The sequence below is a fragment of the Rhyacophila brunnea genome, unplaced genomic scaffold (assembly GCF_057557595.1).
Source record: "Rhyacophila brunnea isolate RB1 unplaced genomic scaffold, BYU_Rbru_1.0 scaffold_20, whole genome shotgun sequence".
Taxonomy (NCBI): Eukaryota; Metazoa; Arthropoda; class Insecta; order Trichoptera; family Rhyacophilidae; genus Rhyacophila; species Rhyacophila brunnea.
Genome location: NW_028232860.1, coordinates 2,981,201 through 3,000,867, shown reverse-complemented (window position 1 = coordinate 3,000,867; position 19,667 = coordinate 2,981,201). Strand labels below are relative to the sequence as shown.

Below are 19,667 nucleotides of genomic sequence, written 5' to 3'. Positions count from 1 at the left end.
CACGGGTCTTGTCGGTTTACACTTTACAGGAAGCCAACAACACACACATCTTGAAAATAGCCGATATACTGGATTTTTACATTTGTTAGGCTAGGTTAGGTTTTCATTCTTCAATTCATGAATTTTGCCAAAATTAACTATGAAAATTGAATTGATTTTTATATTGAATCTGATAAAAAATTGGAGACCGTATAGTATACGGTCATCTTTTTCCGATAGAAAAGCTCACGACGAACTGTGCTACGGTGAAATGTTTTACGTACAATTTACATGCAACCGTTGAAACATGCTATATAAAGGTATGAGATGTGCATACCTTTCAGAGGTGGTAACATCATTAATAAGGCGACTTAGTTGACAATGACTAAAGCAACAAGATCAGCACAAGATTGTTCCAAAAAGAAATGGATTGATCTATACACCTGTTATTAATTTAAGTAATCACCAAGGCCTGAACAAAAACGATGCATGAGTGCGAGTGAGAAAGTATTCGGCACCCTTATAATCTCTGCGACACGCGCTAGAGTAAGATAAAAGGTCTACATATATTGTGTAAGTTAGTTTCCAAAAGTATCGCTGGCAAATCGTGGTGAATCGCTTCACGTAGCGTCGATAGCCTGCGAGCTCGTGTTGCTAAATTGCTATTTTTTGTGTTAAACATAAAGTCAGTGGTAAATATTTTTAGTTAATTAAGTAGGAAAAATGGTTCTGTTTGTTGTATTAAAATATGGTAGCCGTACTGATAAGCAAGAAGATGGTATTACGTTTCATAGGTAAGTTGATACATGTTCGTGATAATTTATTTGCATATTATTATATATTTTAATATCAGTGACCTAATGTTTCTTTAAAATAACTTAAATTATGGATATTTTTACCTAATGGTTGCATTTTGACCGCTTAAAAATACTATATAACGTAAAAAAATAGAAAATTATATTTTAATTCTGAGCGTCTAGTACGAGCACTTTGGCACCAAACGCACGGCACGCAACTTCAATTAGCAATGCAACGGGTGGCGTCTAGATGTATCTATAGTCTATGGTAATCACTATTCTCATTAATAAAGCAAAATACACGAATAGCGATAAATTGTGTATCTGCTTTGAAAAATTATACGAAATACATAATATACGGTTCATTCGATGGGGGCCGTATTGATTCTTTGTAACCCATCCGAGGCGTACTCGACTTTTTGTAATCGAGAATGATAATGTAAAATGACAGGCGTCACCGGAAGGGTTGAAAAGGGTTTAAAACTTTACTTTCCTATCACAGAGTGGGCATATATCCGTAGGTACATACTATGTACATATTATAAAGGAAAACTATTGAACATTTGTCATTTTGGTATATCTATATAATAGTATTATGTGACAGATAAACCGCGTGTTTGTATGGGTTTTATAAAGTAACAGTGAAAGGGAGATTTATTTAATTTTGATTAGTTATAAATATCGAAATTTGTTTAGATGGGATGCTTGCGATGGGTGGGTCATGTCGGGCAGATGGCAGAAAGGCTACCCCCAAAAGACTGATCTGTAATCTGAGTATCTGGATCTGACAGGTAAAGTGGCAGTCCTGCACAGTATAACAAATGACAACAGCAGCCTTATTGTCGGCGGCGATGCTTTTGAAACTGTGGATTCATTTGTGTCATTCATTCAAGCGATGAAACAAATTGCGTGATCAATTTCGAAACATGTTGGTCTGCAAAGGCTTCTGAAAAACAAGGCACTCTTAGCCTTTAACCAGGCCCCAGGAACTCATTAAAGCAATAATTATAATTTCAATGAAATATAACCTTTATTTATTTTTGAATTATAAGTATTTATGGAAAATTCAGTAGGTATAAAAAAAACTCCTCAAAACTATGTGGGAACGATTTTCCTATAGCCTGGTAAGAGAGATGTTTAACAAGTAGAGTGTAGGATGTATATTGCCACAGGCTGATATTTTTCAAAATAAAACAAGCAATTTTTTTATACATTTATTACAATTAATCAAAACACAGAGAAAAATGGGACTAATAAAATATACCTATATAAAACTTTCCTACACCAGTATAATTAGCCCCGCATCAGAATTCTAGGTACTCAGCAAACAGGATGAGAGAAATATTATGGATTTCTTTGAGAGGGGAGTATTGAAAAGTCTTTGGGGTTGCTCCAAGAAGATGGGATTTGAAGGTCAAGATATAATGACAAGCTGTACACACTTTATGGGAGAGAAAATTTCATGTGGCATATATACGCGACCCTTGAGGGAAAGAGAAGATCAAGACATAAGAAACTGACATGGATGGATAGGAGATTTAAGAATGCTTGGTGAAAGCAACTGAATAGTATCAGCGCTGATGAAGGACGTTTTTGAAGGAGGCCAAGACCCACTGAGGGCTATAGTACCATAAATGATGATGATTAGAAGTAAAGTGTGTTAAATGGAGAAACCATAATTTTATTTTAATTAAAATTTAGATACATTAAATTGTAGTGAAACACATTATAGATGAAAAATACTCTGTTTATTTATTTTGTGTCGATTTGCGTTGTTCGCTTCACAGTCACTGATTTGTACCCTAAATAGAATAGCAATAAAAAAATCAAATTCAACCAGAATTTTAATTGCCGCTCAACAAAGGCACTTAATTTAGTTCCCTGGGGAGGCTTCAGTGTCTTCTTAATACTGCCCTGTCATTACTTGAATAATATTACCCTTTAAAATTAACAAAAAAGTCCGTTAAGTCTAACAAAACTTTTGAGAGACCTCAGCCAAAGTTTGGAGACGACTGGAATAATAAACGAGTCAAGGGACAGTCGTTGCTCAGTCAGAAAGCCAATTAAATTTAAGAGACTAAAGTGTAACTGTCGTAATTGTTGCAATTAAGCCGTCTAACCGTCAAAACCAAAGAAATAAACACTAATTAATATCAAAAACAATTACAATTTTATTGTATAAACACTATTCGTATCAGAAACAAAAACTATTTAAGTAAATTGGTTTCGAGTAGTTTTAATGAAACAGAAGAATGAAGACACATTATTACATTGACTACGGTAAGTTGGTAAAGATAAATGATTATTTTATCAACGCCTAAATCTATAAAACAGCAAACTGCATTCAAGCTATTTAATGCAAATTTGCATGCATAAACCTAAATAGAGTCCGTTGAATAGTGACGTCACGTCGCTGACGTAATACACGTCATGCCGTGACTAATGTTACCAACTTTTAAATTTTGATTCCCCGATAATTAATTTAAAATTTTGAAATTGTGAATAGGTTTAAAAATGTGCAAACGGTACCATATAAATTTAATAAATATAAATGAATAAATGATCATGAACTTTCAATAATTTATTTGTTATAAAATCATATTTATTTTATACTTCTTAATGCACAAAAGGATAAAGTATACGCAGTAAACATTTCCATAATATGGCAATACAGTTTCGCGGGCTCATTGTCAATATTGACATTTCCATCGATCCTTGATATCTGTATACATTTTTACAATTTTAGCGTTTTTACCATCATGAATCCATCTATAGCCCAACGACGACGGGCAGTTAACTTCAATCAAGACGAACTAAACCTACTAAACGCTTGTTGTGATGAACTCATTTTAGACATATATTAAAGTGACACTGACAGATCGCCGCCATTTTAAGTTTGGTGCGCATTCCTGTACGCATCTTCGTGACGTATGCATTTTTTTATAGTTTTCTTATTCGGCCGATAAACCATTAACTGCGTTAAGTGCGGTTCGAGACTGTATGAATACAGCTGTAAACATACATAACTTGAAAACACCTCAGATATATACCTACTAGAAAAAATCATATTTGAGAAAAATACGACGCCTGGTACCATTATCGCGCCAATATGCTTTAACCAATTAAGTTAAAGGCCTCCGACTTAATTACGATAATTTAAACTAGTATGTCCTACATGAAATTGCTTATATTGCGTTATTAATAACTATCGGTTTTTTTTTTGAATCAAGGAATATTAATTGCCTTAATTACTGACTATGGTATGTATATATCTGAGGTGTTTACAAGCTATGTGTGTTCAAAAGGCGGAATGTTACAATCTTAAATCTTGTGAATTATTCGTTGAATAAAAGAAATGTTTATTAAGGCATTAAGTTACTGACCTTTAATTTATGCTTAAAACAATGTTGATTTTTATGAATCAAAGTTTTTAACGCGTTCGTCAATTCCAAGGATTCATTAAATTTTTATTATAATAGTTAATGTATAGTTCATCCATTGATGAACAAAATGTTCAATACCTCTGTGCAGTAGGTAAAACTAAACGACAGGACAATTACTAGGTTACGGATAGCTGGGTACCACATAGAAAAATGAAATGTGGGATAAAATACACGGAATATAATATATGGAATTTGTGCAGAAAACATAGTTATATTTTGGAAAATAATATTATTTACAAACGATGCACCAATACTAATTAATCAATACTAACATTTTTTTTTTGTTAACTGTCAATTCATGGTGGAACTGCATTGTATTGTTGTTTTTATTTAAAAAACGCAATTTTTTTTATAGTACTTATTCCACTTTAATTAATATATTAGGACCGGTTTCGTCCGCCTCAGTGGGACATTCAACTGAATACATTTTTTTAAAACAATATTTATCAAACAAAATTCAAAGCGATAGAAATAATATAACAATAGATACATAATAATTATCCGTCCAATAATACCTTCCCAATAACAGACTAATTTAAAACTAATGCGTAATGAGGTTGGACATTAATATTTCATACTACGTCAGGGGCATTAAACAAATTATTTAAAATATTAACAAACCACAAAATATGAAACAATCTACACTTACAATAACATTAATATCAACAAATAATTACGATTAGTCAAAATTTACAATAAAAATTTTATAAAAAATAAAATAAAACAATATTATCAATTGAAGTGAGATCGAATAAAAAACAAATACAACCAAAATATGAGTCAAAATTAAATAAAAATTAAAATAATAAATAATGTTCGATATAAAAAGTAAATATATAAAGCAATGGGTAGTCCCTTATCTCCTATTTTGGCAGATTTCTTCATGGATATAGTCGAATCTAAGATTAGCAATTTAAATTCATTTAGAAATATCATTTACTGGTATAGATATGTAGATGATATCTTAGCTTTGTGGTCAGGCACGGATAGACAATTAGATATTTTTTTAAAAGACATAAATAGTATTAATAAGTCAATTCAATTCACAATGGAACTAGGGAACAGCACAATTAACTTATTGGATTTAACAATCAATATTACAAATAACAAACATACATTTAGCATTTTTAGAAAGGATACCTTCAGTGATAACATTATTAATAACTCTTCTAGACACCATATCTCACATAAATTATCAGTTTTCCATGCTTTTATACATCGTTTATTAATGGTTCCTATGTCCAAAAATAGTTTTGCTTTGGAGTTAAAGACGATTAAACAAATCGCTTTTAATAACGGTTATGACTCACGTTTGATTGATCGCATTCTGGCCAACAAATCTAAAAAAATAGCTTTATTAAATGTGACTTCTGGCTTAGTGATAGATGAAGCCAGTGTTAAAAAAGCTGGGTTAAATTATGTTTCCTAGGAAGAGTGTCTGAGAATATTTCAAGAAAAATAGATAAAAACTTTTCAATGTAACATTTTACAACACACAAAATTTAAATTCAATACCGGTGAATACTAAAGATAGATTAGATAAACTTAACCAAAGTGGAATTTATCTATTAAGTTGTGACTCTTGTGATGCCAAATATGTTGGACAAACGGGACGTTCTTTTAATACTAGGATCAAAGAACATTTAGCCTGTGCCAAAAATGGTAATTGACGGGGCCCTCTACTGCCACGGCTAGTTCCAAGGGTTTGGAAGCAGAGGTTTTCAATGCCAAGAGGAGTCACAGGCCAAGGTCTTCAGATGGTTGGTAATCAGAATAAAACTCATAGTCGGTAGATGGTCCATATATTGTTCAAGTTCACAAAAGTTCACAAAAGTTCACAATGGTTCATCATATTATAATTATTAGTGTTCAAAAAGTTAATATTATTCACATAAATGTTCGAAGCACAGTATATGGTCATCCGTCAAATGATAAAGTACATTAACACTCGTAACAAAGAAATATTAATTCGAAGGAAAATTTCACAATTATCCAAAAGTATCAAAGGTCCACTACTATTAAGCTTAGATTGACAGTCAGGTTCATACGACCCGATGAGCGGCAGATAAAAGTCGAAAAAAATTTAGGGCCTCCGTTGAGGAACCACTGTACGAAACTATACTTCTCGTTCGAAAATATTAAAGTACCAGATAGGTATTTATGTTCGAAAATTATTCGCGAAATTTTTCTAAGTCGGGGTTAGGTATTTATAAATGATTTCTCACGCCGAAACGACAGAGTCCAACTTTAGGTATTTTACCCGCGGGAGGAAAGGGGGAGTTGGGTGGTCCCAAACTCCTGTGCGAACTTGCACAAATATATGAATTTGTATGGAAATGTCAGACCGACGTCCAACGTGGACTCGGCCTCGGAGGCAGTGAAAAACTGGATACAGGATTCAAAATTCCTGGGTTTTTAGATAAATCGGGAGATTTCATCCCCTAGGACGAGCGTTCCACGGGTCAAAAATCCACATATCATTTTCACTATGAGATTTGGACTTAATCGATCGCCCCGCGGAACCGCGGGTCGCGAGAGAGCTGAAATCAACTGTATTTGGAGCGCGCGGGCCGGCGGTACAAAGCCGTAGTCGCGGCATCCCGCTGGGCTCGCGTTTTCACTTAGCTCTTCATACAATGAGTGCGTTTTTTAGCTTGTATTGTACTTTTAGATTTCAATTAACCAAGCGAAAACTCAACGCATCGAAGAGTATGATATGTCAATCTGCTCGTCACCGTTCAAGCTAGCATATGAGTATACACCCCGCGACGCAAGTCTCGCCATGGTTGAGCGGCGGGAGCCACAAGTTCGGACCTATAAGTAGGCCGCCCACGCGCTACGTATACATTTATGATAAAAATTATTAAAATACAAGGCCTTATTCTCTATGCATACATATAAATGTTATATCTAATTAACTTATAATTAAGGCGGTAAAATTAATTTTGTCCTGAGCTCTATATCTCGCGAACCTTTATGGTTACGCGTACTATGGAATAACTGAAATCTCCGCGGTTTGTAGACGCGTACGTCATTTTAAATTTTACGTTGATCGGACACGCGCAGCTCTAGCTATCATTAATAATGTGTTTGTATGGGGATCTCGCGGCTGTCACGGATTACGCAACAAGGACGGGGCTCCACACATGAGCGAGTAGGCTGCAGTCGCGGTCGGGGTAGGGAATTGATCCAGTTGTGCGAGGGAGACAACTGTCCGGTTACCGACTGGCGAACGCAGCTCCAAGAGCCGGTCATATGTTACATACGACCCGCGATAAAAACCGCGGGGCAATCGCGCGCGAGATGCGTTGATTACGCGCATGATATTAATATGGAAGTGATGAAAATTAGAAGTCAAAGGTATTCGGTACCTCGTGAATGTTTTAGATGCTATGTGGATGCTATGTATGGAGCTCAGGTCTAGATCGATTCTCGTCTAATTAAATTGATTAAAATATTGATTAATTATTATCTAGCTTACTTTCGCGGGTCTAATTTTGTTAACATTATACTCTAATTATGGCTACAAATTTATATACTAATGTCGGTCTACAATTACACACGCTGATAATACCTAATCATCGCAGTTATACAATACAAGATTCGTTTCGTTTTAATTACATTGTTTACATTTAATCGAAGTCCAATACAGTATTATGCTATCTTAATATTTATATACCTATCAACTATTTATTTAACATTGCAAAATATCTATTACTATCGTGAAATACCTATTACTACCATCTTAATTAGTACACATAATCTTTGTACGATGAGCGTAGTTATCTTATTAAATGGATTTTAATTACTACTTTATTATTACTCCGTTGTTATTTACATCCTTACCATCACTCTTCAGGGTCCTTGTGACCGACTTATCTCATCTACAGTTCACCCTGAGGCGCAGTGGGACCTGCTGGGGCGACTGTAGGACTTCCTCATACATCATATATGGCTCGGCTTTGTCGAGGGTCGTAAGCCTATAACTATATAACCGGTGGTACATTGACTATTTTGATCAGATCGAGCGATTGGATGGTACTACTCCTTATGGGAGTGTCCTCTCAGGAGCAAACTAATCGTGTTCGTGACATAATGAATCTTCAGCTTTTGGAAATCATTTAAGTTTAAATAATCACTCTTTTAATATCAGTAAAAATTTTAAAATCCTGCAAGAGAGAAATCTAAAAAATTGGATAAACAGGAAATCCTAGAAATTAATACGTATAAATTTTTGCCCAATTCTAATTTGTTAAATGATCAATTATATTTTGCGTCTTCTCCATTATTATACCCTATTTAATATTTGGGATTGTCATAACATAACTTTATATATTGTACATTATTTATTATTTTAATTTTTATTTAATTTTGACTCATATTTTGGTTGTATTTGTTTTTTATTCGATCTCACTTCAATTGATAATATTGTTTTATTTTATTTTTTATAAATTTTTTATTGTAAATTTTGACTAATCATAATTATTTGTTGATATTAATGTTATTGTAAGTGTAGATTGTTTCATATTTTGTGGTTTGTTAATATTTTAAATAATTTGTTTCATGCCCCTGACGTAGGATGAAATATTAATGTCCAACCTCATTAGTTTTAAATTAGTCTGTTATTGGGAAGGTATTATTGGACGGATAATTATTATGTATCTATTGTTATATTATTTCTATCGCTTTGAATTTTCTTTGATAAATATTGTTTTAAAAAAATGTATTCAGTTGAAAATGTCCCACTGAGGCGGACGAAACCGGTCCTAATATATTAATTAAAGTGGAATAAGTACTATAAAAAAATGCGTTTTATTAAATAAAAACAACAATACAATACTAACAACGTAAGCAACTCACTGATCATATCTAAATAAGTATAATACAAACGAGTATTAATATGTAAATATTTTTCATGTGTTGCATCCACACCATCTGTGAACTGCACGCCACTGCTGTCTATCAATACTATAATAATGGAGGTTTTTGATGTTATACTTCTTTAGGCGCGTTTGTAAAATCAGATCAGAGTGTATTTTTGGCGTGTGACATGAAACACATAATTTATTTTTTCACACGAAAAAAATCGCACTCGATTGGATTCGAACCACGATTGTTCGGTTATCAGCCGAACGCACTGCTTTTACGCCACAGTATGATAATGCAATCGTGACGATTATACAGTATAATATTATAGTTTATTCCGTTGCCTAGGCAGCGAATTTATTATATGTACGAAGAATTGTTCCGATGCATAGGAAACGAATATATTATTGTTGGCCAAAATAAAATAAGAACAACGAGAAATAATTAAATAATTAATTTATAAGTTAAAAAATCTAGAAATAAACCATTCTTTCGCATTGTGAATTGTACCTACTCCTTTTTATATGTGATTTGCTGTCAAAACTAAGCTTAATATTTTAAGTGTGATAGGTACGTTACTTTTGTTTGGTATTACATATTTATTTTATGTGAAAACTATTTTCTAACTGTTTGAATATTTTTGGTTGATGTGAATTTTGACTAACGCGGTGTGCGATTATTTTATTTTGTTACGCCAAAGAAGTATGACTTCTAACGCGCGTACATAAGTACACACATCATTTTTTTCTAAATTAAATAACTTATATAGATGATGTTTTTCTCATTCTAATCTTCCTGTGATATTGTTTATTAGTTGTGCAATATATATCACCATCCTTTCTATTGTTACAATATATTTCACAAAACTTTATACAGGTTGCTCAATAAAAAATATTTATAAGACAATAAATTCTAATGAGAATAATGTAGTTATTTACATACTGTATTTCCTCTGATTCTCTTTTGAAGTAGATATTTTCACAGAAATATCATAGACACAATTGTCGACATACCTGGAAATAAAAAGAGAAAAATATTGTCAAGAGTATTGTATCTGAATAAATAGTAAGTAGGTAGATACTTTGTAAGTATGCATTGCAGAAATAATATATATATATATATTTTTAATATTTATAACCATGCCCTTGCTTTTTCGTACAAGGTTGTTGGGTGGGTTAGTTGCATTGATGTGGGGTTAATAAGGGTTCTCCATTTATATCTTTAATTTTCTTTATGGCCAGGATGACAGGAACAAACCCTAGATTCTTTTGGATATTAAAAAAGTCACACAGAGATAGCCGGAAACGAGGAAGCTGATAAATACGCTAAACAAGTCACAACAGATAAAAGACCTTCAACCTACATACACTTCCTTCTAAGTTACGCAAAACATAAACTAAACGAAAACACAATAGAGCTATGGAACCACAGATACACAACATCCGGCACAGGATCAATAACGCAGAATTTTATTCCAAACATAAACTCTGCCATCACTCTTGCCAGGAACATAAAAATATCACACGAACTCACACATATACTAACAGGTCATGGAGCAGTGTGAGCCTATCTAAAAAGATTTAAATTGAGGGATGATGACTGTTGTCCATGTGACGGCAACACATCTCAAACTGCGTGGGATGTCATCAACGACTGCCCTATACTAGAAAGGGAGCGATGGACTCTCAGGACTCAGTAGATAGCATAATCATGGAATTACACAAAATATTTAATCCTGGCCATAAAAAAATAATATATTATATACGTAGGTGCATATTTATGTACATATTTTTGAAAAGAATAATTGTCGTTACTTTGGTATTCAAAATTATGTACAGGGTGGGGCGTGGCACTTCTTTTTTTAAAACGGCATGGTGAATTTAGTTGAGGTCACAGAGGGAAGAGGAAAGGTTCAATGGAAGGGGCTGGATTTAAGGCTTGTGTTTGTGTGATTATGTAACCCGACAAACATCATGTGAGCTGCTGGTTGACGCCTTACCCAACGACGTACTTGTGTTCTTCTCTGACGAGGCATATTTTCACTTTAGTGGCTGTGTTATCAAACAGAATATGAGGTACTGGAGTGAAAAAAATTCCTGGGTACTTCATGAGAGACCCCTTCATTTGAATCGTGTCACGGTATGGTGTGCAATTTCAAGAGTGGGGATCATCGGCCCTTACTTTTTTCAAGAAAACGGTTGTGCTGTAACCGTGAATTCAGACCGTTATTTGACAATGAACCAGGAGTTCTTTTTGCCTGGTCTCGAAGAAATGGAATTGGGCAATCTGTAGTTTTAGCAAGATGAGACCACAGCCCACACCGCCAGGGTTTCAGTGGATTTTTTGACACAAGCCTTCTCCGGGTGGCTGATCTCCCTAAGAGGGTGCGTAAACTGGCCCGTGCACTCGCTTGATTTAGCCCCATGTGATTATTTCCTATGTGGTTATTTTAAATCCTTCGTTTTATAACGATCGTCCACGGACCCTGGAAGAACTACAGAATAACATCCGAGCTGAAATTACCAATGTACCGGTCGGCATGCTTGAAAGAGTGAACCAAAACTGCCAAATTCGACAGAATCAGTAGTGGAGGGCGATATTTACAAGATATTACTTTTAAAACGGTGTAAAATCAAATCTCCTATGTCATGACAGGCGAAACAGAAAAAAAATGATACGTGTACAGTTTTGTTATTTCATTTTCAAAAAGGAAGTTCCCACGCCTCTCCCTGTATGTATATTATCGTTAATAAATACTTCATAATAATATATTTTTAAATTATTCCAAGCATCTTCGACACTTATACAACAAAAAAATATTTTTTAATCCATATAGTGATGATTTAGGCTTGGAAGGGGACCTTAGCCGTTGACGTGCCTTGATCAGGAGGCTGAGTAGGGCAGACCCCCTAAAGGTCTTGAACCATGGCTTGGAAATCCGTACTAACAGAACAGATTGATAAATAAAATTCAGATAGACTATTATAATCCAATACACTACATTTTGATTTGTTATGTCTACAATGTTTTATTTTAAAAGAAAGATTGTTTATAATGAATTTAATAAATCTGACAAAGCCATTTGCGGCACCTGTATATCGTTATGCTTCCGAAATACAGGATATTGCGTTGACTTATAATCTTATATTATAATCAAAGATATTGAATATAATAACTATATCAGTTGACAATTACATATTAGCAGGGGCGGCTCTTCCTTAAGGTACCAAAGGGACAGACCCCGGTCCCCTCATCATTCTATAGTCAATATTCAATTGAATATTCACGTTATACGTGCCTACCACAATACATTGATTTTGTATAAATTAGTTAAATATCTATTTTATTTGTACCGTTTGCCCATCCTTGATTCTTGTTTCTTGGCCCAACCCTAATGCTCTATGTGAGTTTTGGCTCTACCTACATGGTACAATACAACGATACTTCTGGGGTCCAAATTAGGTGGCCCCTTTAAAATCAAAGCAATGTTTATATTATAATAATATATGGTATTATGATGAATGAGGTGGTTTATTTATTGAAATATAAGTTCAGTACATTGACATTTGAAGACAAACTAGAAGTGAAACGATTAGGACCTCACCAACAGATTTAGTTATTGTGTATGAACTAATCAAAACAAAAAAAGCATTTAACTCCGAACGGTTTACCAAAAAACATGGTTGACGGCGAGTGTATCCTTGAAAAGACTATTTTGTTTTCCTTGTCTTTCGAACGCAGGAGGCATATGAAGATGAAGTAATAGCTACAAAAGATATGTTTTCTACGCTTTGATTAATATTGATTAGGTAGGTACTTATTAGATATTTCACCCACTTACTAAAAGATGCTAGAGCCGCCACTGCATATTAGTTATTAGTTACGAATCAGTGAACAAGTACTAAATATTATGATACAATCTATATATTGACAATTATTAGAGGCACGAGCTAAATTAGTTTGATTCATTCATTTATTAGCTTATATTATTTGAAGTGAAATACTCAACCGAATCCAATCAAAGGACAGGTGACAGAGTCATGTCTGAATATGTATATGTAACTAATGATAATTATTATGTAGTCATATTTAGTACGGATTTGAAGGTGAAAATTTAAGCTTGACGCGAACCAAATTATATAGATTCGCCTGCGGCGTTTATAAATAAATAAATTAAATAACTAACGAATGCTAGAGTATTAAATTTACGGTACGTTAATGACTAATTATATTTTCTGCCCCTTGGGGTTGTATATGTGTAAACCAGTGACGAAAGGTGGTGGTAGGCTATTAAGATCCGCCATAAATAGTGCACAATAAACTTTGTCAGTCATACGTATTTGTTTTCATAGAAAAAATACTACAATTTACAGATGGTGTTGGTGAGTTCTTAAAATTCAATTAAACCATGCGAATACCAAGCCATTAAGTATAGAATGATAATAGTATAAAAAAACTCTTCAATCTATAAAGTATCTAAAATTATGCAATTAAGTCATACACACCTTTAGATATTTTATAGATAGAATAATATTTTTATGTATTATAGTTTGGTTTAAAGGGGGGGCTGAAGAGCTCAACATTCAAATATAATTTAGAATAAAAAGGACCTCGGCGTCATAAGTACGTTAATTTAAATCGATCTTTTCGCAAAAATCACTAATCATCGGAGATTTTATTTCAAGAAACATTATTATTATTATTGATATTGTCTGCCGCTGAACATTATTATTATTTTATAAACACCTGCAAGATGTACGCCGATCAGAAAACAGGGCTGTCAAAATAATATTATGAATTAATATTTCTAAAATGTTAATTTCATCATAGTTTTTAATCAAACCTGTGCAAGTACGTACTGATAACTTGGGTGGATTTTGTAGCAAAAATACTATTGATATATATACGGGTATATTATTATTATAACCCAATTCAAATTGAACATAGGTTGATACTCAAATACTATTATAGTATGTTTATGATTTCGAGAAAATAATACGATGGTATAATTAATCCATATCAATTATTTGAAAACATTACATTCGCACTTTGCAAGATAACATCAAAATGTGTATATACTTATCTAAATGACGAATGACATTCATGAATGAGCACGGCTGAAAGCTTGGAAATGTGTTTTTTTCTATTTCAAAATCTTTTAATTGTGTATTATTTTATTACAGATTCAAGGCCAACTTCATATAACTAATAAAAAATAATGTTTGTTTCTACGAATAAAAAAAGACAGGAAGGAAGATGTGTACAAATCACGGCAATCAGAAAGGCCGGCAAATATGGCCGACAATGCGTGATACGCAAACATAAAATACACAAAATTACAAACACATTCGAAGTTTGCCGCACACGTACAGACCACGTGATATTTGTTTACGCAAAATCGTCACTTTTCAAAATGGCGAATTTGATTGCCAGATTTTACTGCGATGAATCAGTATGTTCCTTCTTGTCTTTTTTTATTCGTAGGTTTGTTTACTATGTACACCGAGAAATTTCCATTTATAAAATCGGAAACGATTTTTACAGAAGAGTTTTGGAATATAATGCAACCAAAACTGGAAAAAATTCTATCATGGGTGTTGACTTCTTGAATTAGTTAACCCCAGGTCCATGCCACTACGTGAACCATAGTGGATATTAAGCCATTTACACACTGGCAACAAGTTGCTGGCAACCTCATTAAATTTTACGATACTTACCATAATTGCTTAAGAAATTTTACGATAATCATCATAATTATCGTAAAATCTAACGAGGTTGCCAGCAACTTAACTTGTTGCCAGTGTGGACCCGGCATTAGATGCACAAAACTTAAATAATATATATTATAAATAAAAATTTTAAATTATAAATATTTATGATTTATGTCTTCGACAGCCCTGATGAAATATGAGTCGGATCGAGTCATAGAGCAAATTTATTGACACAAACAACTTTGACACGACCTTTTTATATTAACTAGTAGACCAGATATTATGGACCACATGTTAAAAAATCATATTTTCAATTCTCAAGGCCAATTCTGTAGAACGTCCCCTTGCAGGGCTTAATTAAATTTAAAAACATGAATCAAAAATATGTGTAATATGTATTTATTAATCCAACGAAAACAAATAAGTATGATTGAAAAAGTGTGCATAATTTTGTTGTATCGCCAAAAATATACCAGAATTATTATGGTTTGGTTTAGGCAAGGTTTATTTGATTTTCAAAAACTAATCAATACCATTTGTAAATTGTAGTCTTAGCTCAATAAAAACAAATACGTTAGACTGACATAGTTTAATGTGCACTATTTACGGCGGATCTTAACAGTCTACCTCCACCCTAAGTTACTGGTGTGCACCATGGGTATCTTCCGCTCTGAAGACAATAAGGAAATTGGTGGTGTCAGTCGGATATCTGAGGTAATGCAGCTGTCTTGGGAATACTCGATGCCGCGAGGGAGTTCCACCTCAAGGGAAATTCGTAGGGGTTTACTTTGCTGTTCATTTTAATTTTACAATAGGTGGTTCATATACAATTTGTGTTGTTGTAAAAAGATATTCTTTCAAGTTAATTCTGTTAGTTTCAAAGTCGGTAACCTCCATTTTTACTTTTTTTGATATTTGAGGCGCCCAGTATCAAAGTGGGCCAAAGGTACCTTGATGTTTTATACAGGAAGATACTTTTGACAATGTATATTTAAATATTATATTTTTCTTAATATAGGTAGGTACTATAACCTTTCCTGAATACTTTTAAATAGTAAATTGAACTAAATTTAACTATTAACAAAGCTCAATTTGACATCTAAAATAATATGCTCTCGGCCACTTTTGATACTGACTATTCTAGTTCTATTCTAGTTTGGCGGTTTTTGATAATAAGTGATGATCTTTCAGGTCTTGCAGACGAAAGATGTGTTCTGGCTGCCATTTTGACTTTGGCTATATTTGATATTCATTTACATTTTAAGAGTCAATTTAGCATAGGTTCTATCCATTTTTGATGCACGAAATATGTAAGAATGGTAGATATTGATATAAAAAAAATTTTGTGCATTAAAATGATAATAAACTATGATACAAACTGGGCGCCTCATTTTTCTTGATTCTGATTTTGTAAGTACTTTTGGATATTCATAAGGTATCAAACGCGGCTCAGTTTGTTAGTTAAATAGAATTAAGACAGAATAATATGTTGATTACAGTCATATTCATCGGCCACCATTTTTTATATGTCAGTATATTTTTTTTATTAATTTTAGGCCGTTAAGGACATTTTATTTTGTAATTCACTTTTTATTATTGTCTACTAATAACATGTTTGCAAAAAAGAAAATATTCTATTTGGGGTCCTAAATGTGTATATCGGTTTTTTTAAATTATCTCAAAATGGCGAAATATGCAGGTTGCCGACTTTGAAACTAACAGCCTCAAATAAAGATTTTTTTTTAAATAAAATATAAAATAATAAGAAACTCTTCATGCAAAAAAATACCCACGATGGCCGAGCGGTTTACGTGTTGGCTTATAATGTCGTGGGTCCCAGGTTCAAGTCCTGGGTCTAGCAAATTCACATATTATTTTTCAAATTGTGTTTGAAATCAGAGTACATATACACATGATAGATTGAGCAAGTGGCTAACATACATTTCTTGTAAAAACATTTTTTTTTAATCCTCCACTCTGTTGAAGCCCATATGATCGTATTAGGATCGGTCACGGTTAAAAGAAAAAAATAGAATGCATGCATAATGGCTCATTTACACGGGTTTATACTACTTGCACTAATACCGCCTCGTGTAAACAGATCGAATCAGTATTATGCCTGTAATGACGTGTCGATATTAGTGTGTGTAGCGAGTAATAATGTTTAGTATTAAGCCAATGTCAACAAGCCCTTACGCTGTCCAAATAATATGTTGTATAGGTACATGATATTATTCATTTAAACCAGGCATGTCCAACCCGCGGTCCTTGGGCCGCATGCGGCCCAAATGAAGACTTGTTGCTGTCCAAAATTCAAGCTTTAAATCTGAGCCCAATCGGCCCAAATCAATTACGGTAATATAATTCAATTCATTTATCATTATTAAATGACTGTAATAGAGGCCGTAAAGATTTTTCAAAATATTCTAATGAAGTCAAAATTAATTGAAGAATTCGATACCTGATTCGCATTTATGCAAAAGTATGAGGAAATGTTCAAAATATTCATAATTCCATTTAACGTGGAGGTGGAATCAGCGCCTTCAAATTTACAAATGGAGATAATAGAGCTGTAATCAAGCGTAGGGTTAAAGTGCATGTTCGAAGGGAATAAGCTTGAGTTTTATCAGAAATATATCCTCGAAGATAAATTTCCAAAATTAAAAGGACTAGCAATACAATTAGCAATTACAGCAGCATTTGGGATTACATATCGCTGGGAATCATTATTTTCGAAATTAAATGTAGTAACGTAAAGTAGTGTGTCACAGCAGGTTGCTCGATAAAAACACAGACAAATCAACTGCGATGCGCGTCAGCTGAATTATCAGTCGATACGAAAAAATATATCAAACAATATACAAAAACAAGTGTCACATTAACTATAAGGTAATAAAATATTTTGAATAAGTTCTTTGTGTTTTTTTTATATGTGTCGCCCACCTAAGCTCGATAATATTTTTTTTGGCCCACTAAATGATTTGGGTCAGGCACCCCTGGTTTAAACAATAGTATACTTCAATATATCATTATTATTCAGTCTTATAATATTTTATTAAGCTCACAAACCTGATCAAAATAGCTGACTCCAGTCCATGAGAGGTCTAGTGGAGCCGCCCAGGTAGATTCCTTAAACTGTCCAGCCCACCCTAATCCACGCCCTTGCGATCGTCCGACTCCAGCACCGGTGATGGATCCCAGACTCTTGCTGAGAAAACTTTTTTCACCCCAATAACCACGCAACTTGAGGTCATCTGTTTTCATTTTCACATATAATAATTTTTAACGTTTCTTTATTTATACGGATATATTTTATTTAGCTCATTTTTATTTTAGTTTTGATATAATTCATTTTAAGACACCGGGCACATTAATCAGTCATCTTTATACGGATAAATGATTTTTATATATTTATTAGCGTGCGATAAGTGCGAGTACGTTATAACAGTGGTCCCCAACCCCCGGTCCGTGGATCAAATGATACCGGGCCGCCCAAGTAATTAATAGTATTTCCATTTTATTTACTGTGGTGTATTTCTCTCGGGTTTGTGCGACTTTCCATGGACGAGAGGTTAACCGGGAGCTGAGAGATTGCAAATGACTGCGGCCTTAAAACTACGTCTTTGCCGGTGTTCTGGATTAAAGTCGTGGCGTACCTAATACCCTGAGATTGCCACCACAGCACTTAAATAAATCCCTATTGCCATTTACGACATCCTATCTGTGTGAAGCGGGGTTTTCTGCAATGACAGTAACCAAAACAAAATAACGGAATAAACTGGACATAAGCCACACTTCGGGTGTCATTGTCTCCTATTACGCCCAGATGGAACCGTCTCGTAGCAAAGAAACAAGCTCAGGGTTCTCATTGATTTAGTGAGTTAAAATGTTAAATCACTTTATATTCATTTTTTTGTGTAACTGTATTTTATTTTGAAGGCATGTTTAAATACAATTAAATCAAAACAATCTAAAATATAAACAACGTCCCCCCCTCAGCGTGCCGCGGTAAAATTATCAAACGTTGACCGGTCCGTGGTGATAAAAAGGTTTAGGACCACTGCGTTATAACACATATTTTGAGAGATCCTGACACCAGTTAGTAATAATTGAAGTAATTTATAATTCTAACGTTTTAACATAAGACAATATATAATTAATGGCTAAGGCCCGGTTCAGACAGGACACCGGTGTCGCGCTCGTATATAATAAGGAGGCCTTTGTATTCGAATAAACGGGCCTTTGTGTTATGTTTATGAACGCCCCAGAGATAATGAGTCAACGCGTGTCCGGTACACTTTTCCGTCGGCCGCTACATTCTCAAGCCACCGATACACTTGTTTTTAGGACCGCAGTCAGTTTTATGTTCTAATTTATAACGCGAAACTATGCATGCATTGACTCATTAACTTTGGAGCGATCCTAAACATAATACAATGGCCCGTTTATTCGAATACAAAGGCATCCTATATTATATCGAGCGCGATACCGGTGTCCCGTCTGAAACGGGCCTAAGCCTCAACACCTAGAAAGTCGCCGAGCCTCCACTGACAGTAGGCATTAAAAATTACCCATACTTCGATATATTTTCAATAATGTATTATGACTGTATCTCGATTCGTGAAGCTACATACACTCCAGATAGTTATCTCTATTTAAACGATTCCACAGTCCAAAGGCGTTCACAAAAAATAAATGTTACACGTAACGTTTTTCCACGAAGCGATCGATAAACATGTTGACAACGAAGTCCATCAAATACAGGTCCCGATTGACATTTCACATTTCGACCACTGTGCAGCTAACCGGAACAAGGTCAGATTGCAGCGTGTAACTTTACATGGAACACGATTATACACAGGGTAGCATTT

General features: G+C 34.0%; 1 protein-coding gene across 4 annotated transcripts in view; it reads right to left on the bottom strand.

Moving 5' to 3' along the window:
- LOC147071078 (uncharacterized) overlaps positions 1 to 19,667 on the bottom strand; it is a 330,820-nt gene that overhangs the window by 147,903 nt on the left and 163,250 nt on the right. The window lies entirely within an intron of this gene.